This window comes from Xenopus tropicalis, chromosome 3 (assembly GCF_000004195.4).
Source record: "Xenopus tropicalis strain Nigerian chromosome 3, UCB_Xtro_10.0, whole genome shotgun sequence".
NCBI lineage: Eukaryota > Metazoa > Chordata > Amphibia > Anura > Pipidae > Xenopus > Xenopus tropicalis.
In genome coordinates, this window is record NC_030679.2 from 71,200,178 (window position 1) to 71,224,658 (window position 24,481).

At 37.2% G+C, this 24,481-nt stretch overlaps 1 protein-coding gene across 4 annotated transcripts in view; it reads right to left on the reverse strand.

Moving 5' to 3' along the window:
- The window catches only part of grm8 (glutamate receptor, metabotropic 8), a 444,690-nt gene that overhangs the window by 405,358 nt on the left and 14,851 nt on the right, over window positions 1-24,481 (reverse strand). Inside the window, exons 1-2 of one of the 4 annotated variants that reach the window (XM_018092299.2) lie at window positions 6,604-7,754; window positions 6,280-6,422 (exon numbers count right to left, since the gene is read on the reverse strand). The exons of 1 other annotated variant lie outside the window; for it this stretch is intronic. The gene's annotated coding sequence lies outside the window, so the exon portion shown is untranslated. Of the gene's footprint in view, window positions 1-6,279; window positions 6,423-6,603; window positions 7,755-24,481 lie in introns of those variants that run through there. 2 more of the 4 variants (XM_012959967.3, XM_031898993.1) reach the window with 2 other exon arrangements.

The following is a 24,481-nucleotide window of genomic DNA, read 5'->3' on the forward strand; positions in this document are numbered from 1 at the left end:
TTCGAACTTAGCTAACTCCCGAAGAGGGGGTGGGGTGAAAGCTCTGAATATGATGTTTATTTGCCCACAATTAATTACTTTTTGTAGCATTCACCAGTTTTTGCATCTTTTGTTACTTTCATGCCAGAGGCACACAAATTTGTACCAGTTAGTGAAAAGCGTGGATTTGGGCACAAATTCGTGAAGGCCCTCAGACAATTATCTAAGCTCAGAAGGTATAGGGACTAAAAACACTTTTTTTACAAAAGCATTTCGATGGGGATATTTTTGCATCCATTAATGAGCCTAGAGCTTGCTCCTGCATTAAATGAGTTGTGTTATGTTGTCTTTAATTAATGTCATGCACAATCCATTCAGGAAGGTTTCTTTTGCCAATTTTTATGACCCTGCACAGCTTGTGCACTGTGGTGTCATATGAAAAGTATAATAAAATCAAACCCGAAGGAGTACTCTGTGGTGATAAGCCGACAAAAATCAAATTACGTTTGATTTTTTTTTCCATTTCTTTCACGTAATACTATTTTCTTTTTGATTTACTTTGTGTCATAAAAATATATAGTGCTTGTGCAACAGGGCCACAGAGCTAAACAGAACACCATTTTTGCTACATATTGCAGCAGAGCCACTTGTACATTAGAAACCAGAACATATGGGGAGGATGAAATTATGGGCCAGATTCAATTCATCAAGAAAAACCTCTCATGGTTTCTGATGTGAAAACTTATGGCCAAGATTCAATTCAATGAGAAAAAACTTTTCTCCTAATTTAATTTCGTTTTTTTCCCCAGAGGCTTTAATTAGAGTTATTACATGATAAACAGTGAGATGAGAAGTTTTTTTGAATTGAAATGCATCTCAAATTACATCTTGTCCATGTGTTTACACATGATAAACCCTTTTCTCACTAAACTGAATCTGGCCCAATGTGACAGGTATACGAATTACATGGTCCAGTCTGGAATTTATGGAAGAGCAAGCACTTATATACAATTCCATGACACAAAAAACAAAACCTAGACTAAGAAGCCTAACAAAAAGTAATATGGCCTATGGTGCTCATTCTCCTCCATATGGACTTTTACTTTTGTGGAAAGGGAAAGGATGTCAAAAAATTGCCAACTGTTCCATAATTGTACTGTCACTCCTCAGTATGGTTGATGATTGCTCTATATGGTCATATAACAGCTAAGGGATATGAGGCTATTTTGCAAGACTAGTGGCAGTGGGTATACAAACACTGTTTCCCTTAATAATATTTCCATATTCTGAGATTATTATACATGCATGCACAATGCTAAACAGAGAAATGTCTTTATCCGCAAGCATCAGTCTAAACAACATTGCATCATTAAACCTTTATAGGAAACTCTGGAGCGCAAAGTATAAAGTAGATTTCCATTCGCTTCATCAATCAAAAAACTGATTCTTCTTGAAGAATGTATATATGTATGCATGTATATATACATACACAGAATGCATATACTTTTATCAACTCTAAATTTTCCTTTGATGTATAAGAAAAGTATTTTTTAATTGTATGAGTAATTTTGGAGTAGTATGAATACAATCTTTTAGTACTTTAAAGAAAAGAACATTTTCTGTTTTTACAGGTATCAACTTATGTTCTTTAATAGTTTAATGGGGTCTTTGTTTTAAATACTATAGCTGCCACTATGGTAATCTTTATTAAAGAAAACATCTGCTGCGTTTCATTTTATGATGAAATTTTGTAATTGTCCCTTGGTGTCAATAACCATCAATGACAAAAAGCGTCTTTTTCTTAGAAAAGGAAGAGTCTTCCAAAATGTGACAAACATCCTCCCATGGGGCTTGATCAGTTGAGACATCTACTTGTGAACCTACCCAGCTGTGAATTTCCAGACACATTCGCCATTTGCTGTAAAATTACAGCCAGCTTTGTTTGCCTTGAAGGCTAGAGACAGAAAAACAGAATCTCACGTGAACACTCTGCAGTATGCATTCTGGCAGTCAATAACCTCCCTGGGATATGTTCTATGATGTCATGCAGGCTTATATTCTAGAACTCCCTGCGTGCCATGTGTAATGGCCAGAATTTGGAGATCTTCTGTTTATCCTCACCCAAACAACTCATAGAAAATGGTGTCTCATGAGATGTAAAAAGGGCACTGACCTTTACCTTTGAAAAATCTTGTTCTCTTGCAAGCAGCAAAACAGTGAATAGTACAAAGTACTATATAGACACCAACCATAAATATGATATATTGTTGATATCTTTGAAGCTGAATTACTGCACAAAATAAAGACAATGTTTGGTACTCTTTTCTGTGTTTTCTAGGGGCATTTTATAGCAGTGCAAAATATTTGCAGGACCTGAACTATTCCACTAAATACTGTGTTTAGAGATGCAGTGTATATTGTGTATGATACCAGTCTAGAAGATTAAAATACAATTAAAAAACAATTTTAGTGGAGTATTCTAACTTTTAATCATGAACATATTGTTGATCTATAGAAAGTCAATAGAATAGGCTTGGCCATCACAATAGAGACCATCTGCCTATTGCCACAAATAATGTAAAACCAACTGGAAAACATGACCTCTATCTGCCCCATGACCACCCCCAAAGGAAACATAATCCTATAACTATCCTAAATGCAACTACAAATTGGAAGGCTTCCAAAATCATGCACCGAAGGATGAAAGTCGGAAAGGTTTTCCTGCATTTTATGATCGTTCGGATACAAAAATTTCACGACTTTCGGATTGCCAATATGATATTATCGTGACTAATACGATTTTTTCAGAAGCATATTCGTGATATTTGCAATCTTAAGAAATTATCGTATCCAATCTGAATTTATCCCATTCGGGATTTAAACTCGCGTTTTCATGAATGTGCCCCTTAGTGTTTTGTTGATATGTGTAAATATGTGTTTATCTCTTAAAAAAAAATCAGTTGCTCAGCCTAGAGCTAAAGGGTGTTACGAAAGGTTTTAAACATTTCTCTCTGTCTCTGCTTTTGATGTAGTTCAAACAGCAAAACATTGTAGACATGACTAAAGACACAACAGTAGAAAGAAAGTGTCTGACATGGCCACTTGAGTTTGCTGTTACTTGCTCAAGTATATAATTGGGTGTTCAAATGTTAGCTTCCATCCTTCTCACTGCCACCCTCACAACTGCAAATGATACATGAATGATCAATACAAGTGCAAGCATGGACTGGAGACTGAATGGGAATGGGGGGAAGGTTTCTGAAGCGTTTGAAGGATATTTTAAGTAGAATGATATTGCCATTATAGTCACAATAGCATATTTGTCAAATACATCACTGTAAAATATTAAAAGATTGTCTGAAAATGCAACATGCTTTTAATCAAACTCCAATGACACTTGGGCCATTCATGGATTTACCTCTTCATATCAATTGGGGTAAAAATGATGAGTTTAAAGTCAGAATAGGAAATTCTTATTGCAGCAATGTAAGAAACAAGCATGATTGCATGAACAGTGCACTGCTCTCTCTTGGCATCTTGTCCTTGTGGTTATCTGTCTCTTTAAGGGCTGATAAACCAGACAATTATGCAAATAAAAACACACCAACTGCTTGTTCATTATTATTTATGAATGATTAAAGTGTCAGAACCACATATGAAATAAAACAAATATTGGGCTTTCTTATCATAATAAGAAATGGATTCTCACTATGACTTTATGGTTGAGGAAACAATATAATCATTAAAACAAAATTTAATGTAGATAGGAATGCAGAAATTCCTTACATATCTGGATACAAGATAGGAGACCTAGTAATATTTATATTAAAAGTGACTGACACATGTAATACCAATCTTACAGGGAATGTAATACAAATCTTACAGGGAATGTAATACAAATCTTTCAGGGAATGTAATACAAATCTTACAGGGAATGTTACAGTTAGCATTATACAAATGCACTGTACATTAGTGTATCAATAAAAAACAGCATAGAATAGATTAATGCAAGCAATGGCCTAACACAGGTCCCACAAAGTGCTTAATCATTTTTAACATGTGAAATCAGAGCAGGCATTTTCTCATTTACACCTCCCTTACCAGGCATGCTTTGTAATTCTGCACCAGTTGAAAATGGCTACACAGAGGGATGAACATTTTCCCTATTCCAGAGTTGGGGGTGTTAATTACAGTACAGGTATGGGACCTATCATTCAGAATGTTCAGGTTTTCTAGATAAGGGGTATTTCTATAATTTGGCTCTTCATACTTTAAGTCTACAAGAAAAACATTTAAACATGAAATAAACCCACTAGGATTGTTTTGCCATCAATATGATTTCATGCAGCTAAAACTCTGAATTATTTAAATGAATTGGAGATTTTAAGAGATGGCCTTCCCATTATTCAGAGATTTCTGGGTTTCCAGACAACAGATCCCATACCTTTTTTTTTTTTTGTAAAAAGGAATCCCTAACTATAAAGCTTTACTGCAGTGGGGAAATAGTAAACCCTTATTTTATCTTTAAATCTAATTGCTCTGAAGAAAAGAGTTCCAGCAACCTACATACTTTAACATAAACTGCACCATGTCTGACTGATTGATAAAACTTTTCTAACTGGCTTTGACTAGCCCCTTAACAAAACTGCAGAAATGATCAGTTTTGACATAATGAAAATCAAAGAAATTGGTACAGTTTTTAACTCAACTGTCAAAACAAGAACTAGATGCATGAACAGCTATAAACTAACTAAGATAATCAAAGAAAGTTTGCAGTTGTCAGAATCATTTGAAATTTGAACACATCAACAAAAGGAAACACTGCTGAGTAGGGAGAACAATGTAAATATGGGCTGATTTAGAAAATAAATAAGAATGAACTGGGCCAGGACTCTGAAGAAAAATGAATACTAATATATTATGTTTCCATATTAACAGGTTTCTGGATACTATTTTCTTTACCCCATATACTATAAATCCTTTAAAATGCTCTTTCTCCTGCTATAAAGGTTTTTAAATGTATATTGTATCCTCATCATTACAATCAAACTCACTCCCTTATCTGGCGATATAATAATGTTCTTTCAAGCCATGGTATAAAGGTCACTAAGAAGCTATCATGTCAGGGCACCTATCTTTCATGCATGTTCTATTGGTAATCAGTGGTGATTAGTTCTCTGTGTTGCATATATTATGCTTGAGAGATATACTAACAAATGGCTTCTGTTGTGAATATAATTCTTTAAAGAACATGTATATTCATTATAAAAGGGAGCATTAAAAGCCTGAGGGTACTTTCCTCATGAAAGGGGAGACTTCCTCCCTAATTATGTCTGAGCACAGAAATAGATTTTGCTAGAATAACATTTTATGCAGCACCTTACAAGATTCTTTTTCTTATGATTGACAAAAAAAATGAATTTTATTTGCACAAAATGCTACATGCCAGACAGTCAGTTTCTTGTGTGATTCTATTATATATTTCACCAGCTGAACAAGCCTCAAGGGATCTTTGTGCTATTTTGCTGAGCAGATGGATTTTTGCTCAGTGTTGCTAACGGGCTCCCTGCATTACAACAATCATTTCTCCCCATATCTTTTTGGGAGATGAGTAACTCTCAGAGAACCGGATATGACTCACAGTGTGTACAGCAGGGGAAAAAATATACGACGTGTCTTGTTTCTGAGCACAGAAATCGACATGACTGCAAAAAAACAGCAGAAACTTTAAATTTTCTAATGCTGTGACTGAGATTATCTGGAATGTATAATCAGGGAAATATTTCCCAGGCTGTTGATTCACAGCTGTGCCTTTTTATGGGGGCACCTTTATACAAATACTGGGATGCCCTAAAGCTTTTAATTAATGCTACAAAGCAAGCCAAGTATTTATTGAAGTACTGGTTTCAGTACAGTACTTCATACTGAGCTGTGTGGCTGTGTGGATATGTATGAAATTACTATTCTACCATTAACATGAGCCTAACCTTACACTTTGGCATCAGTAAAACATATGTGAAAAACAGTACACTTTTGATGTGTCTATTAAATAATTTACTGTGGTAGATTGGGCTCTCATTCTGTAAAAATGGAGCATATGAGTTCAAGAAAATTACAGCTATAATTGTACTAGAAAACCTTCTTTTTTCTTCAACACACTTTTTGTGCAAGACCATCATTTTACAAATGACCACAGTGCCAGCTTTGCCTAATGCTCCTTTGGAATCTTTGCATTTATTCTTTGACTCAGATTAAGGCAATGGGTCCCCTGCATTAGCGCTAATAACTCAGCACTCTTACCTTCCAGCCACACTTTAGCAAGTCCTTGTGGCTTCCCCACCGCTAGTCAGATTGGCACACTCTCCTAATCCCTCCTCAGATTCCAACATCTAATTGCCTCATTTATACGCCAGGAAGAAGTCGCCTTCACGTGAAAAATGGAACTATAATGTGCGGCACAAAGTTCATACAATCGATAAGTATTAACATGCTGCCATCAAGCCAAAATACAATATTGCCATACATCATATGACTTGTTTCTTTATCTTAATCGGTCGCTGCAACTTGATGCATTTGCTGCAACAAGACGCAATACCGAACAGACGGAGAGTGTGTGGTACCTACCGCCCAGCATCTCTCGCCCGCATCTCCCTCTCAGTGCAAGGCTGGTCCCGGTGCCACTGAGCCGCACTTGTAGCTGGCCGCGGTGCTGAAACAGGCAGCTAGTCCTGAGCGGGCTCCTCCATGTGAATAACAAATACTCCCACAGGCGGCGATTGGTCTCTCACACTCCCCTTCTAATCCACCTCTTAGCAGCCGATCGCCCTGACCATGGGCAGCGAGAGCATCCCCTTAACTTCCCTGGCACTGACACGAAATGCTGGCAGGCAAATCCCTACACACGGGAGGCAGGGTGATGGAGTGAGCAGTACGCGACAGTCTAGGTCCCGCCGCTGCTTCTCACAGCTCCCCCACTCCTTGCCTTAGCCCTCCTTCTTTGTATGTTTCTCAGCCCGTGTGCATTTCCCAACCATGAACAACCTCTGCAATTATCGCGCCCAGGGCTTTTCGGTGGTTAATATTTAATCAGTGCGATGAACTTGGCAGGACAAAATGCTGAGAAGACCTTAGCTTTGGTTAGAAAGGGCAAAGAAAATGCACTATTTTAATTAAAATACATCGTCTTCTGAGGATAACAAGTGTAAAGCAGCCTGCAGCGACTGCGGGGGTGGGTAGGGGGGGTCCTTTAAGTTACAGATAAGGACTTATTCTTTTCATTCCGTTGTGCCATTTCCAGCATATAAGGGGATTGCTGGGGAGCCATTCGCTGCCGCTTCCTTCCCTTTAGCCAACAGTGCCATAAATTAAGAGGTATTTTTCTGAACATCTGGTGTTCTTCATTAAAAGGTATGTCTAATCTGTTCGCCTGCTTTACTGTACGTCTGGGAAGCTAATTTGGAGGAAATCCATATACAGTATTTCTTCATCAATAAGAGAGCATTTGCCGTTATGCAGTCCATTAAATGTTGTGTAACTTTTATAATAACTTGTATATTGATTTCTTGGCTAACACAATTTCACGTTTTTTTTACAGAAGCTTCCTGGGCAGCATCAGTCCTTTGACAGGATTTTTTTTACTTGGTATAAAAGTTCCATCTTGAGGAAGGTCTTGGCAACTGCATATTCCCTTTGCTTTCTGTCATGATGAATCCTCCCTGAGCTACAGTATGCTATTCTCTTCACATGGTTCAGAACATTCCTCCCTGTTAGCCAGACACAGTCTCCTTGTTAGAGGAAAACAGTAAATTATTGTGACATTGTGTAGAGAGGTTAAGGGCATCGCACTATTTTATTTAGTCTATTTGGAGAGATGAGATCAATTTCTTCTTTAAATGATATCATTGGCTAATACTTACAAAATTAAAATACTAGTTATATCTCTTTTTATTTTGATAAAAAAAATGTTCATTATAATTTTTTTTAACTTTTGATAATAAAATTAAAAATCACTTAACTATAGAGAAAATATACTCCCAAACATAAAAAGACTCTATAAAAATATACTTCATAACAAAGCCTTTTTGTAAAAAAATATATTTCTCTCATAACATATGCCACTGAGTTTTACCTAAATTAACATAGTAAGTTAGGTTGAAAAAAGACATACGTCCATCACGTTCCACCATAATGCCTATATATAACCTGCCTAACTACTAGTTGATCCAGAGGAAGGAAAAAAACCCCATCTGAAGCCTCTCTAATTTGCCGCAGAGGGGAAAAAATTCCTTCCTGGCTCCAAGATGGCAGTCGGACCAGTCCCTGGATCAACTTGTGCTAAGAGCTATCTCCCATAACCCTGTATTCCCTCACTTGCTAAGAATCCATCCAGCCCCTTCTTAAAGTTATATAATGTATCAGCCAGTACGACTGATTCGGGGAGGGAATCCCACAACTTCACAGCTCTCACAGTAAAAAATCCTTTCCAAATGTTTAAATGGAACCTCCCTTCTTCTAAACGGAGTGGGTGCCCTCATGTCCGTTGGAAGGACCTACTGGTAAATAAAACATTAGAGAGGTTATTATATGATCCCTTTATATATTTATACATAGTTATCATGTCACCTCTTAAGCGCCTCTTCTCCAGTGTAAACAAACCCAACTTGGCCAATCTTTCTTCATAACGGAGACATTCCATACCCTTAACCAGCTTAGTTGCCCTTCTCTGGACCCTCTCTAATTCAATAATGTCCCGTTTGAGCACTGGAGACCAGAACTGGACAGCATATTCTAGATGGGGCCTTACCAGCGCTCTGTAAAGGGGAAGAATAACATCCTCCTCCCATGAATCTATACCCCTTTTAATACAGCTCAAAACCTTGTTTGCCCTTGCAGCTGCTGCCTGGCATTGCTTGCTACAGCCTTTTTATTTCTAAGTTTATTATCTACAAGGACTCCAAGGTCCTTCTCCATTATGGATTTGCCTAGTGCAGTCCCATTAAGGGTATAAGTGGTTTGCATATTTTTACATCCCAGGTGCATGACCTTACATTTATCCACATTAAATCTCATCTGCCACTTAGCCGCCCAGATTGCCAGTTGGTAAAGATCCTGCTGCAAGGATGCCACATCCTGGATAGAATTGGGTCTGCGGAGTTTTCTGTCATCTGCAAACACTAATACATTACTTATACTACCCTCCCCTAAGTCATTTATGAACAAGTTAAACAAAAGTGGACCCAGTACAGAACCCTGAGGGACCCCACTGAGAACCTTATTCCAAGTAGAGAATGTACCATTAACAACCACCCTCTGTACCCAATCCTGTAGCCAGTTTTCTATCCATGTGCAAATGACGTCACTAAGACCAATAGACCTTAGTTTAAAAAGCAGTCGTTTGTGGGGAACGGTATCAAATGCTTTGGCAAAATCCAAATAGATTATATCGACTGCATCCCCACTGTCCAGCTTCTTACTCACCTCATCATAAAAAGCAATTAAATTGGTCTGACATGACCTGTCCTTCATATGATTACTGCTCATAATGCCATTCTCCAGTACACAATTTTGTATGTGATCCCTTAATAAGCCTTTAACTTGCCCACTTTGGATGTCAAACTTACAGGCCTATAATTGCCAGGCTGAGATCTTACTCCCTTTTTAAATATAGGAATGACATTCACCTTCTTCCAATCCGTAGGTACCATACCTGATGAAAGCGAGTCTGACAATAACAGAAACAAGGGCCACTGTAATTCTGACCCTAGCTCTCTCAGTACCCGGGGGTGTATGCATCTGGCCCAGGTGCCTTGTTTACATTTATCGTGTGTAACCCTTTAAGCACCATATCCTGTGTCAACCACTGTGTAGTTGGAGCTGAGGCAACAGTGCAGCTATTAAGTGGGACTTGGCACTCTGGCTCCTCTACTGTATACACAGACAAAAAGAACTGGTTTAGCACATCTGCCTTTTCTGTATCTGCTGACTAACATTGTGTAGTTTGTTGTTTTGTTAACACCTAATATAGTCTCTAAGCATTTTGGTTTTCCACCTGTTGTAACAATGTCAGGGGAGCTATGTGAAGCAACTGAAGGCTAGATTTCTCTAATAAGTGCTGCAATGGGAACCACACATCAGAAGACCATATTATCAAGGTAATTTAATTAAAAGAACATTCGGTGATGCACTATTCCAGATTAAAAGTCAGTCAGTAAAAATGACAGACAGTTCTGCAAAGGTATGCCATACATTCTGGTTTAAAGTTGTGTGAAAAAGATTTGTATTCCAGCAAGAAACTGATTTTAACAGGCAACAAAGCAGTACTAGGCATTTTGAGGTCAAAAAAAGAGCAAGGAGTGCTGACTTTCATTTCCCTCCAGAGCTCAACCACCTTTGGCAATATTCAAAAGAAAAAGGATAAAATAACAATATATTGTATATCATATATGAAACTATCCCTGATCCACTGAAACAGCACTAGATTAATACTGATTTCTAGAAGTTTGTGCCAACATGGTTTTATGGGTAACAGATCTTGCCAAATTAATTTAATTGCCTTTTATGAGGAGGAGAACCGGAACCTAAACTTTGGAATGGTAGTGGATGTGATTTGTTTAATGTTAAAGCATTTCATCCAGTAATGGTAAAATTAAGGAATATTGGCTTCCAACATAATATTTGTACTTAGATAGAAAACTGGCATAGGCGGATTTTCAATAAGGCTAGGGGAGGCTAAGCCTCCCCAAACCTGCTCTGGCACCCTAAAAATAAAAAAATAAAATAAAAAAACCTGGCTCCGTTTCTGCGCTGTCCTGCAAATCTTCTCCTGTCCCTGCAAGCTCCGGGTTCTGCTCTAATCAGCTGTGCTCTGATTGGATCTTTCTTCTTGTACATTCTCCAATCAGAGCACAGCTTTCTTGACAGACAGTAAAATTGACCAATCAAGACACATGCAGACAGGGATCGGGAAATTTTGCAAACTGGAGACTTAGAAATGAAGACTTAAAAAAGAAGAATCTGCAGACTGTAAGTTTACCCATGAACCAGCTTTGAACTTTGCTGCAGTTTTCATCCCACAGGTACTATACTGTATATGTTCTATAGGCTGAATCACTAGCTGGAATTAAATTGTTTTTTGTCATCTGACATTTATAATATCCCCTACCCTAACAGATGGAGGGTAAGTTAACTTTTTCCCCTGACAAAGCTCATTGTGCTTTTATATATTTGTTATGGTTTTTTGCACATTCTATTTTTTTTTTACTTTTGTCATTCTGTCATTGTTTTTTTCATTTCTAGTTAGTTACAGTGGGGCCAATGCTGTGAATATCTGCCCTCAGTACCCACTGCTCATGGCATATAATGTGCTGGTTTTGTATATAAAGACTGTGTCTCGCTGTATATAACGTGCCTGGGATGTCAGTACCCGATGCCTCACTTTCTATAAAGCTAACTTAAACACATCTAATGGGGTGGTTCACTTTTAAGTTAACTTGTAGTATGTTATAGAATGGCCTATTTCTAGCAACTTTGCAATTGGTCTTCCTAGTTAATATTTTATAGTTTTTGAATAATTTGCCTTTCTCTTCTGCCTCTTTCCAGCTTTCAAATGAGGGTCTATGACCAAAAAGTATTGCTCTGTGAAGCTACGGTTTTATTTTTCCATGCAGGCCCATTAACTATTCATATTCCCATCTCTTGTTTAAACCACTACTTGGTATATAAGACCCTAGCAACCAGATAGCTGCTGAAATACCAAATGGAGAGCTGCTGAACAAAAAGCTAAATAACCGAAAAACCATTAAAAATAAAAGAGAACCAATTGCAAATTGTCTCAGAATATCGATGTCTAGATCATATTAAAAGTTAATTTAAAGGTGAACTACCCCTTTAACCTAACTGAACACAAATGTATAGAGAACCCCTTACAGAAGTGCACGTATGAATGCTTTTACATCCTAAGCATTTTAGGGTTAAAAAAATCCCCCCCACCCACACTTTTGCACAGTATCCCTGGGAGTCAGTGGGAACTGCCAGAGGTAGTTGGGAGGTTAATTTTTTACACCAGCAGTGAATCCACTAAGTCTCACATTAGCTGTAGGTCAGTCTGTATATGGCCCATATTTAGCCTCCCCAAACAAAAAAGTCACCCTCCGCCTATGAAAACTGGCTCGAGGAGAGATCACAAAGAGTTGTAGTAAGGCTGATGTCAGACGTGGCGTGTTCTCGGGAAGCCAAAAAACACTTGCCGAGAATACACCCCGCTACTGTAAATGCGTCCTACCTGTGCCTGCACCCGAATGAATGAGATACACTCGGGTGAAGGCACATGTAGCCGAAAGACACATAAAAACACAAGAGAATTGTGATTGCCGACAATACGCCAAGTCTGACTTCAGCCAAAATGGAACATTTTTTCAATTAGATCAGGGTAGTTAGAGGAGTACCTCAGGGGTCTGTCCTTGGTCCTTTGCTGTTTAACTTGTTTATTCATGTTGATGACACTAAATTGGACAAAACTATATGCACCATGCAGAATATTGCCACTTTGTAGAGCAATTTGACAAAAATGGAAAACTAGGCAGCAAACTGGAAAATAGGATTTAGTGTTGATAAGAGCAAAGTTATGCAAATTGATAGAAATAATATAAATGCGAGTTATACATGACATGGTAGTGTGTTGGGGGTATCCTTAATTAAAAAGGATCTGGGGATTTTTGCAGATAAAAGGTTGTCATTGGCAATGTCATTCAATGGCTACTAAACCAAATAAAGGGTTGCCTTGTATAAAAAAGGCATTATCTTAAGATGAGAAGGTGAGCAGCAAGATCATGTTTTCATCCCTTAAGTACTGAATGCAATTTTGAGCCCTCATCCTTAAGAAGGAGATTAATGAGCTGGAGAGACTGCAGTGGCATGCAACTAAATGGGTAAGAGGAATGGAAGATTTAAACTATGAGGGTAGAACGTCAAGTTTGGGGTTGTTTTCTATGAAAAAAAGGAAAAAGATACTTACAAGGGAAAATGATGTACATCAGAGAAGATTATAGATACCGTGGGATATTTTTTTCTCATAAAAATAATCACTGCACCAGAAGCCACCCTTTGAGATTAGAGGAACAGAACTGTTCTTGACAGTGAGGGCAGTGAGGTTCTAAAGTGCCTTGCAGGATGATGTTGTGCTGGCAGGTTCTATTAATGCTTTTCAGAGGGGCTTGGATGATTTCTTGAACATGCTTAATATCCAATATTATTGTCATACTAAAATCGACAATTAGCATAGATATTGGTAAATATAATTTATAGATAAATTAATAGCTTTATATATTGAAAACAATATATAACCTGATGGGTTGAAAATGCAAATGATTTCATAATGGGGTCTATTAATTAATTTTTTTTTTTTTTTTTTAAATCATGAGGTGGACCATCTAGCATGGGTCTCCTAAGAGATGGATTATGAACAGCCTAGAAATAAAGCTATTTCTAACCTTGTGGACATTCCAGATGTGTCTGAACATATTTAGGAAACTCTGTCAGTTTCAGTAAACACAGCAAGAATTTAGCTATTATCCATTTAACTATTAATCATACTTTGGAACTATCAACACAAGGACCCTTGGGTCCAAGAATTGATTCCAAATTAATGCGGCCTCTGCATATCTTGCTATGTATCACAATATCTAATGTCTTTTGATTTGAGCAGCATTAGGTTTATTATTCCTCATACATAATACATATAACCTATTGTGATGCAGTATATTACACCAGCAATAAACCATATCAGTGTTAATCTAAATGCAAAGCTTTTAAAAGAAACTGCAGAAGAAAATCAGTTCTATGCTTCCACATCCTTCAGGTCCCATAGCTATGCTTGTCAGTTACTTTAAAGTTTATTCAGTTTGAAGGTTTAGATTGGAAGTCTGATGCAAGTACATTAAGTTTTTCATCCTTAGGTCAGCAATTCAAATCTCTTGAGAAGTCAATTGGCTTTATTTTAACATGCAATTCAAAGAGATATCGTGTAGAGTTTGCTTTGTTGGATCTTATAGTTTTATTCATCATGTAATTGTTTTCAAAATTACACCAACACACTTTCAATTTGTCTTAACTATTTGGATTTGGATTAACAGATGGACTGCTTATTACAGAGTAACATCAGATGTTTATATTGGGATCGGATTGTCTCTGCCGGAGACATTCACCATGCCAGCCCAGTATACTTAGCAGACTCTCTGCTTATCTGGGGCAATACATTTGGCCAGCCTTTTCCCTGACCCCATCAAACTGATCCGAAATAACATTTATTTTTAAAGAAACACTTCTCAAAAAAATTTAAACTTTGGGGGAAAAAAACTAAGACTGTTGATGGGAATAATAATAAAAGTAAGACCTTAGTAATGCATTAATGCTCTCATAACACACAAAAAAACTTGGACTGCTATGGAAAGGAGCCAATACCCACCAATCCACAGCATCCATTCATAAACGTATCAGACTAGACCTAGACCATACACATAAAGACACATTCCTGAGGAAATGGACAGATGTCATCCCAAACACCAACGGACAACACATCCTTAAACTTCACTCATACAATATGAGACTCACCCCCTCCAGACAGTATCAAATCATGGCTTTACAACGACTACACCAATCTTACCTTACTCCTTCACAGAGATTTAAAATGGGGCTACTTGAAGACCCTAAATGTTTGAGATGCAAAAAAGATGAAGGCACCCTATCCCACTGCATCTGGCAATGCCCTGTCATTCAACCGCTATGGGCACAGGTGTATGACTACTGGCACCAACTAACAAAACAAAACTTCACTCCAGACATCGAATGGGCCCTTTTTAGCAAAATAAAAGGGGGGCAACAGATAACCAAAACCAACAGAACACTAACAGGAAAACTAGCTGCAACAACCAGAAAAGCCATACTCCAGGAATGGATATCAACTACACCGCCATCCATCAACCTTATCAAAAACAAAATACACTTCCTTTTCCACAAGGACTGGCTTGAGGCATCATTCAACAAAATAACTCAAACACATAGATTCTTTGACACATGGTCAACGTACATCCTGAACCTCCCTCCAGACATCAGACAACTGACAGTTGACACATTTAAACATACAACTTGGTACAACTTGCAAGCCACAACGGCTCCAGGAAAAAATCAACCATTGCTGCTTCCCAGGATCCATAACACAACAGAAAACAGGTACCCTAAATAATTTAGCCCAGAGCCAGTGAACTGAAATGTAAATAGTTTTTACTGATTTTATTGAAAAACCTTACATTATATATTTTTGTTTGTTTTGACTTAATTACAAATCGGATTTTCACCACAATATACCTATGGTAATTTGGCACACCTAAGTGTGAGACAGCCAACTACCTCCTCGTTCATACTGTGTGTCTGTCTAATCCCTATAAGCTCACAAATGCAACTGTTATGTACATTTAGACAATTAGGCACAAGACAATCTCTGCACAGTACTATTACCTGATCTGATACTGTATATGCCAAGCTCTAAGTTACACTATTCTTTCTGCAAAGAACACTACTCTGTATACATGGAATCCGATTGTTATAAAAAAATAAAATAAAAACAATTTAAAAAAAAAAAAAAAAAACTTGGACTGCAAACGTATTAGCTTATCCATTTTGGTTTTCTACCACTGCCACTTTTTATCTTATTCTACTAACCTTCACGTGCAGGTTATTTCTTGTGGGGCCTTACCAGTGCTCTGTAAAGGGAAAGCATAACACCCTCCTTCCATGAATCTATGCCCCTTTCAATACAGCTCAAAACTTTCTTTGCCTTTGCAGCTGCTGCCTGGCATTGCTTGCTACAGTCAAGTGTAATATCTACAAGGACTCCAAGGTCCTTCTCCATTATGGATTTGGCAAGTGCAGTCCCATTAAGGGTATAAGTGGCTTGTGTATTTTTACATCCCAGGTGCATGACCTTATATTTATCCACATTAAATCTCTCATTTACAGTGAAGCTTTTTCCAGGTCTGAGGTCTGATGACTATGCCAGCCAGTCCATTAAATACAGTAAATAATCTGGCTGACTGTTTCTTTCCCAAATAGGTTTTGCATAGCTTTATACAACTTTATCAATTCAAGCCACCCTTGAATGCCCAACCTTTGGGCCTTCTCATTATGTAAGCACTTTTTACTCAGGCCCTTGATGGAATTTTACCACACTCTCACTTTCTAAGAAATCAACTGCTCTTATCTAAAACAGATGTACCGTCTCTCCTTATTTTACATCATTGCTTATCCTGATGTTCACCAGCCATATCTATTCCTTATGGAAGTCTCTTCAACTTGGAACTAAGTCACAAAAGTTATCTCTGTGTTACCCTATAGACAATATTGTAGCTAAGGAGTAACTTAAATATAGCACATGGTACTGGGGAAGAGATATTTGTTGTGCTCAATCAGGTAACATAGGCTATAGTTGTGCTTGGAGGGCTTATACTTAGATTTCATTTATATCTACATATAGTGATCATCCTTTCTGAAGAGAGTATTGGTCCCTATAAAAACCCACTCTGCTTGATGCCATTAGACTAAAATCCCATGCAGCCCTGCTATGAAAATATTTGTTGACCCCTTCTTTAAGCCATTCAGAGACAATGCATTTACTATTTTAGCCTAAAATTATATATGTCAACATCGTGCAAAACCATCAATTACTCCATAAAGCAGACAGAAATTAGCATAGCATCTTTTTAACTTTTCATAACTCAGTTACAAAGTGCTAAGTGGGATAAAAGTTATAGAACTTGCTAGCAAGTCTGGTATTTTTAGCTATCTGTTTACAAAATTTTCTTAATTTTATTTTTAAATAAAGGAATGAATTCCTCAGTCTATCTTAATGACCTGGAGTCACCCTGTAACATTACAATTAACAGCTCCATTAATTGTAATCAATATATTTTGTCATTTTAAAGTAAGAAGAATGAGCCCATTAGACATGAAACCTGACACCTTGTTACAGAGAATACAAATACTACAAGTAACTAAAGATCAAGGCAATAGCTCTTACATTTAAAAACAGACCTGTTTGTGTAACACCATAATCAAAATCTGGCTTTTTTGTTAAAGTTCTGATTTTTTCTCTACTTCGCATTCACACCCATGCAAAGATAGAAGATGCAGGGATAGCTCCATGGTGCTGGCACAGAAGATCCTCAGGGCGGTGCAGTTTTCTGCTAACAGGAGCAGCAGGGTCCAGGGTTTTCAGGTAGGCCAAGGGATTTTAATGACTTAACATTTGGCACCCCCAAGTGATTCACACTTTCCTTCTCCCAATAGCCTTATATGTATGGTTGTTCATCAAAGCCACTCTTTATTTTTTGTAACTTTTATTTGTCAAGTTTAGAGAATCAATACATTTAGCTTGGGAAACATTTCATTCCAAAACATTTCAACAGTCCACTAATTGACATTTTTCAGTAGTATGTGAAAGGAAAAGAAAAAACCATATGCAAAACCAGTAAAACAGTGAGTGATGATGTCCAGACATAATTGTCTTTTGAATTTCTACAACCTCAGTGTGGCACATTACTGACATACAGTATATTGCTTTATCAATTTATCAATTTCTGGATATTTGAGTTTCGCTATAGGTTGCCCTAATAAGAGATACAGTAATTTGATATTAAGTGGCATTGCTAGTACTGAGCAGATGAGACTGCACACCTTATTAAAGGACATTGCCATAGATGTTATGCATCCACCCCAGCAATGTGAGGTGATGCTAAATATTTCGGAATATTTTTGATAGCCTGTCTGGTGTCATGTACCATCCCCTTATAACTTTGTAAATACTTTTTTTGTTGCGTACAAGTAACTATTCCCTTAGCATTGTCACAAATTTTTGACCAATTTAATTCAGTAAACTCTTTTCCTTGGGTCTAAGAAATGAGTAATCTTCATATTGATTGGCACCCAGGTCAATTTGTGGTTACAGTTTAACCCTGGTGTAAACTCAGGATTTTCCAGTATCAGGGTGAGTAGGGAGGGGGGTCTGCATATATTGTAATTCTGTTTATATCTGTTCCAATTTGCCACATTTAACCTTATTGGAGCAGGTGTAACATTAGAGGCATTTTGGCTTTTTTGTTTAAATAAAAGATTGCTAATATGGTATGGGTGAGTATAGGAAGTTTCAATTTGTGCCCACCTTGTGGGGGGAGATGGTAAGATCTCTTGTAGGACTTGCCTTAGGTGGGCTGCATCATAATACTTAGAGACATCTGGTTTTCCTAGCCCCCCTTGACATCTATTTGTGAGTAAGACTGACCTTGTTGGATACCTTCGAGACGTAATGAATAAGGTTTCAAATAGATACAGTAGTTTGGGTAAGATGAGGTCCCCATATTTGAGGGTGATGTTAACACCCAGATATTTCAGGTGGGATATTTTCCATTTATAATTAAAGCTTTGTGTCAGTTCCCTTTAAGTATGATTATCTATGTTTAAAGAAAGTGCCTCTGTTTTTTGCACATAATGTATTCACAGGATGCTATGGGTTAAATGGAGGTTAACAGTGATGGTCCCTTCTCTTCCTGTGGGTATTTAAACACTGGATTATATTTGTACTAGTAGGCTTGATAAAGGGCTGGGTTGAAGCCCGAAATGTTGCCCTTGGCACATGAGTAAAGCTATCACTTTTTCAAAACAACCAGTGTGCTGCAATTTTCATCATTTTTGTACTTACCTACCCAGGCAGAGGGTACAGCATGCACCTGGGGCTACAAGAAGCTGTTTTCACTGTGTAGCACATGCTAACTAATTCTATTTTGGACCAATTTATTTTGTAGCCGGAGACAGTACTATATAGTTGTAGAATTTTATTTAAGTTGGGTAGTGAAATGGTTGGGTTGCTAATAGTTAGAAGGACGTCATCTGCAAATAGCAAAATTTTATCAATTTCATTGTTAAAATTTATCCTGGTTATATCTCTATGATTTCTTATTTTGGCAGCCAAGGGATCAATGCTATTTGCATATAGTAATGGGGACAGAGGGCATCCTTGACGGGTTCCGTTGTTTATTGAAATCGAGGATCCCCCATCTCCATTTAATCGGAGATATGCTTTGGGGTTGAAGTATAAAAATTTTACTGCCTGTAAAAAGGGACCTTTGAAGCCGATATGTTCTAAAAGGCTGACCATAAAACTCCAATCTAAATGGTCAAAGGCTTTCCCAGCATCCAAACTGAGGGCTATTGCTAGAGTTTGTGATTTTTGTAAGACATCAAGAATATCTTTGAATCTTCTAGTATTGTCCCCTGCTTTTCTTCCCATAATGAAACCAACTTGATCTAAATAAATTAGGTGTGGTAATATTCTGGCGAGTCTGTTGGCTAATTTCTTTGTGAAAATCTTTAGGTCACAGTTGAGTAAAGCTTTAGGTCGATAGCACATAGCGTCAAATCTTTGCCTTCTTTTTGTAGCAATGTTATATATGAGGAAAGCATCATATCTGGGATGACTTCCTTGCCCTTTAAAAAGTCATTGAATAGGTCAACCAATATGGGGCTAATATAATCATTAAAAATTTAATAGTAGGAGTTAGGGAAGCCATCGGGCCTGGTAATTTCTGGATGGGAAGCGATTTAATCACATAAAGAAGTTCCTTGACAGTTATATCTTTATTAAGTTCTTCCAGTTCCTCCTGTGTGAGTTTAGGTAATTTAGGGGGTTGATATCTTGATGGGAAGAGTTAGCAGGTAGATTGTACAAGTTTGAATAATATTTGTGAAACACAATTTGTCTTGGATCATACGTAAGGTTGTATCTGTTTGTATAGAGAGAATTTGCGATTATGACACTTTTTTGATTGCTGGGCTAAAATTGTGTGGGCTTTATCATCTAAGCCACTCTTAAAGGCAATAATGGCATCTACCAAAACAACATTACCAGGCAGGTCATCCCACATCCTCAATGCACTTATGTGAAGAACCTGCTTCAAATGTTCCTCTGAAGGGTGGCCTCTGGTGCATTGGCCATTTCTATTAGAAAAACATCCTCCACTATTTCTCTATACTGCCCTCTAATGTACTTGTAAAGATTAATCATGTCCCATTGCAGGTACCTTTGCTCCAGAGAAAATAACCCCAACAATAAAGGTCTTTGATTAATTGTTCCCTGCCTTTTACCAGTTTAGTTGCACATTTCTGCTCTCTCTTCCACTCATTAATTCCTTATTAAGGACCGAGGCCTAAAACAAATACTCCAAAATAGCACTGCAGCCGTGCACAAATTAAATCAAACATCATTCATAAATCATAGATTTTTCAATATACTGCTTTCAGTGTCATCTAATGACTGTTTATAAAGCTGCCATTTGTGTACAATGAATTTGAAAGCAACCAAAATGTACGGAGTAAGGTTACCCTGCAAATTAGCAATTACAATTCATTATCGGCTGTGATTCCTAGAATTTCAGAATGCTTATTTGAATCGTGAAACAGCTCACGAATTCCTGATCACGAACCTCTCATCTTCTTAAAGGCTTAAGAAGAGATTTTCAGCTACTTATTAGTTTTTCTTCCCTTGATTAAGATTTTGAAGTTTTCATGTGTCACTGCTGTTCAGAGAATCTTAAAGAGGGTGACATTGTAATGTTCATATATTTTTGTGGGAAGTGTAAAGAACATATCAAACATTACTGTGAAAGGAAATGCATGTTCATTTTTCTTGCGCCAGGACAAATTTCCATTCAATATTAATGTTACAGCAAAAATTACTATGCAGAAATATATTATTAAATTTGCATGGATGGAAAATGCAGTAACTATATGTCTCTCTGACTGTTTATGTTAAAATCATATGCTTTCAGGGTGGATTGCCTTGCCATTTCAAAAAAGTGTATGTTAGGAAACAAATTAAATTCAGATGACAAACAACCACCCAAGGTAAAGAGGATTTAATTTGTTACAGATGTTGCTTAGGGCTGCTGTTGAGAGCCAGACAGCAGATTTACAGTATGCACATGAATATACAGTCCACAAATACTGGACTTTACCATTACCTCTAGATTCCAAATTTGTTTTCCCCCCAAGCACACATGAAAGGATTGGCGCCCACCTATGTGCAATTAAAACTGCAAAGCACGGTACAAGTTCTTATGCAAAGACTAATGAATCCTATTCATCTGAGCAAAATAAAACCTATGACTTTAGTTGCTCTTTAAATTATTTTTCATCCGTTACACAATAAAGCTATTTATTAGTAATAGCCTATTTAAAATTTATATTGCAACAGCATTATTGTTTCTAGAGGTTTTACAGGCATCCTATAGTCCTTTGATATCAATGTCCAACCACAGATCTATTTTACATCTGTTCCCCCTATGAGGGCAGATTTATTCACAGGTGATTCTTCCAATAGAGCTTTAGACTCTTTACTCTTTGTTTGTACTGCCCAGCCTTCAAAAGGCCCCCTCCAGCTCAAACTATGCTGTTTGGAGTTAAGGCCAAAAGAAGCTTCCTATGTAGGTTTCTGATTTTATTTTTTTTATTGTCTTTTATTAGTGATAAAAGACAATAAAATTAATTGATCATATTAAAAAGTTAATTACATAGTAATGGTAGCGATTATTAAACAAACCCTTAACTATAAATGAATTACATGATAGTAGTGACTGATATATCAGAATATGTGGTTTAATAAGTTAAGCGCTGATAACCAGTAATAACAGTAATATAAATTTGTCAGTTTTTTACATTAATTTACAGGAGGCAGAAGAAACCCCCAAAAGAAACCAAGAGTCAGAATGCAATCGATTCATTATGACTTTGGCATTTATCAAACCATATAACTAATCTAATGGAAAGAGATTAAATTAGAATAAATAAAAAATAACCGTGTTAAAATGAAATTACTAAATAGAAAAAAACAAATGCCTGGAATGTTCTTTTTTTAGACCAAAATGGTTTCTTCCACAGTCCACCTCATGTTAATTTTCATTTTCCGTATTCATTTAGCATGTAAAAATATGGGTGGGAGATCACACTTGTTGTGATCCTTTTACAACAATGACCTGTAAAAAAATAATTGTACCTTTAAAACCCATTAGAACTGTGCACAATTCTTGAAAAACCTTCTTTCAGTCTTGAAAAAAATTATAAATATCTGCCAACAAAAAAGTTGAAAAAATGTTTTACAACATTTGTCACAGATAAATTAGTCTAAGGTAACTTTCTCATGAACACCTAAAACCTTTTAGGCCTATGATTAAGTATGCATGCACGAAACGCATCACGTGAAAAAGTTTCATGAACATGAATAAAGACTACATTTTACTTAACTTCATGGCTGTCTGGTGTGCTTTGCTAGCCGCTTTTGAAGAATTTGTAAGATAACTTTCTCACCTAAATTTATGTGCATACTATAGAGCATCAATAGTATGTTCATTTCTGTCTTCATTAGGCTTTTCTTCGAAATTGTTAGGTGTGTCCAGTAGGCTGTGGGTTCATCTCTACATTGCGCTACTTCTTAGTTGAGGTAGTCTAGCCAGTGGGGGTTGGAACACTTAATGTGAATTATTGGCTCAATTATTGGTTGACAGGCAGTAAACTCCCTCCAGGTGAGAATTCAGATAAGTGTAATTAATTCTGTAATACTACTCTTGTTTCTTGTAATATAAAGACAGCTTCAATAGTGATAGGTTGAAGTGTTTATAACTTCAATATCTTAGTTTAAGATATGTGATAAACACTAGAGTGGTTATAAAAGTTTTTTGTTTGTTTTTTTTTTTTGTTATAGTGAGAGCTGTGAAGTTGTGGAATTTTGCTCTTGAGGGAGTTGTACTGGCTGATGCATTAGATAGCTTCAAGGAAGGGTTAATGAATATGAAGAGCATGAACATAAACATAGAAGCAGAGTAGGGAGGTCATACCAAAAAACAAATAGAACACATTAAGTTGCTTAATAGAAGTTTTAATTTTGTACCCATTAATAGATTTCATGGATATTAACAAAGTATATAAGATCACTTCACTATGAAAATATATGATTTAGTTAAAATGTGCAATCATTTGGCTTTATAATAAATGAAAGTGTATAAAAGTAATAACAATAAAATATACTGCTGCCCTGCACTGGTACAACTGGTGTGTTTGCCCCAGAAATGTATGTAAACAAAGCTGCTGTTTAGCCACGGGGGCAGCCATTCAAAGGAGAAAAGGCACAGGCACATAGGAGATGACCTCTCTAGAACACAATAGTGTTTATCTGTTATCTGTTATCTGCTATGTAACCTGTGCCTTTTCTCCTTTTTTCCAACTTTAATGGCTGCCCCCATGGCTACACAGCAGCTTATTTATATAAACTATAGTAGTATTACTGTAGAAATTTATACTGACATTATGAATAAGGTTAGTTATCACCCTTAAAGAGATTACTTTATTGACTTTCCAAAACAATGTCATAAATACCTGTACTCTCCATTACAATACATCTAAAGGTAATTGGATGATGTCTCTAAGAAAAAACTCCAGAACCCCAATGGTAGTATTACCATTAAGGTATTAAGGAGTACAAATGAGGGATGGGATTTTTATTACTAATAAAAGACAATAAAAATCAAAGACCGACATATAAAGCTTCTTTTGGCCTTAACTCCAAACAGCATAGTTTGAGCTGGAGGGGGTCTTTTGAAGACTGGGCAGTACAAACAAAGAGTAAAGAGCCTAAAGCTGTATTTGAAGAATCACCTGTGAATAAATCTGTCCTCACAGGGGGAGCAGATGTATAATAGATCTGTGGTTCCCTTGACTGTACAAATGGACATTGATATCAAAGGACTATAGGATACCTGCAAAACCTCTAGAAGAGTTGAATATCTAAAAGAAGCACTTTGTTAGGTGATACTGATACTGTCTTTAACTCTTTTACTGCCAAGCACGTATGGCATACGTGCTGGCAGTAAAAGGGCTTAAACGCCAACGACGTCTCATACGTCGTTGGCGTTTAAGCGCTGCCCTCTGCAGCGGCGGCATGTGCCGCCGCTGCAGAGGGCTTCTAACAATGACAGCCCCCCTGGGCAATGTGCCAGGGGGGCTGTCATCAGGGTCCTGCGAGCCGATCGCTCGCAGGACCCTCCAGGAAGCAGCAGATGCGATCGCATCGCATCTGCTGCTTCCTGCTTCCTCCCTCTCCCCCAGCGCCGGCCCAAATGAGGAAGGAGGCGATCGGTCTTCAGGAACAGGTAAGGACTTTTTTTTTTATTGCATTTACACACTTTTACACACTTATACACACATTTACATACATTTATACACACTTACATACATTTACACACACTTACAGCACACATTTTAGCATTTTTTTATTTTATTTTTTTTTTTTTCATTTTTCACATTTTTATACACTTATTTACACTCATATACACACTTACACACTATCACACAACTTTTACACATGTACACACATGTATACACAAACACTTTGGTTTTTTTTTGTTTTGCT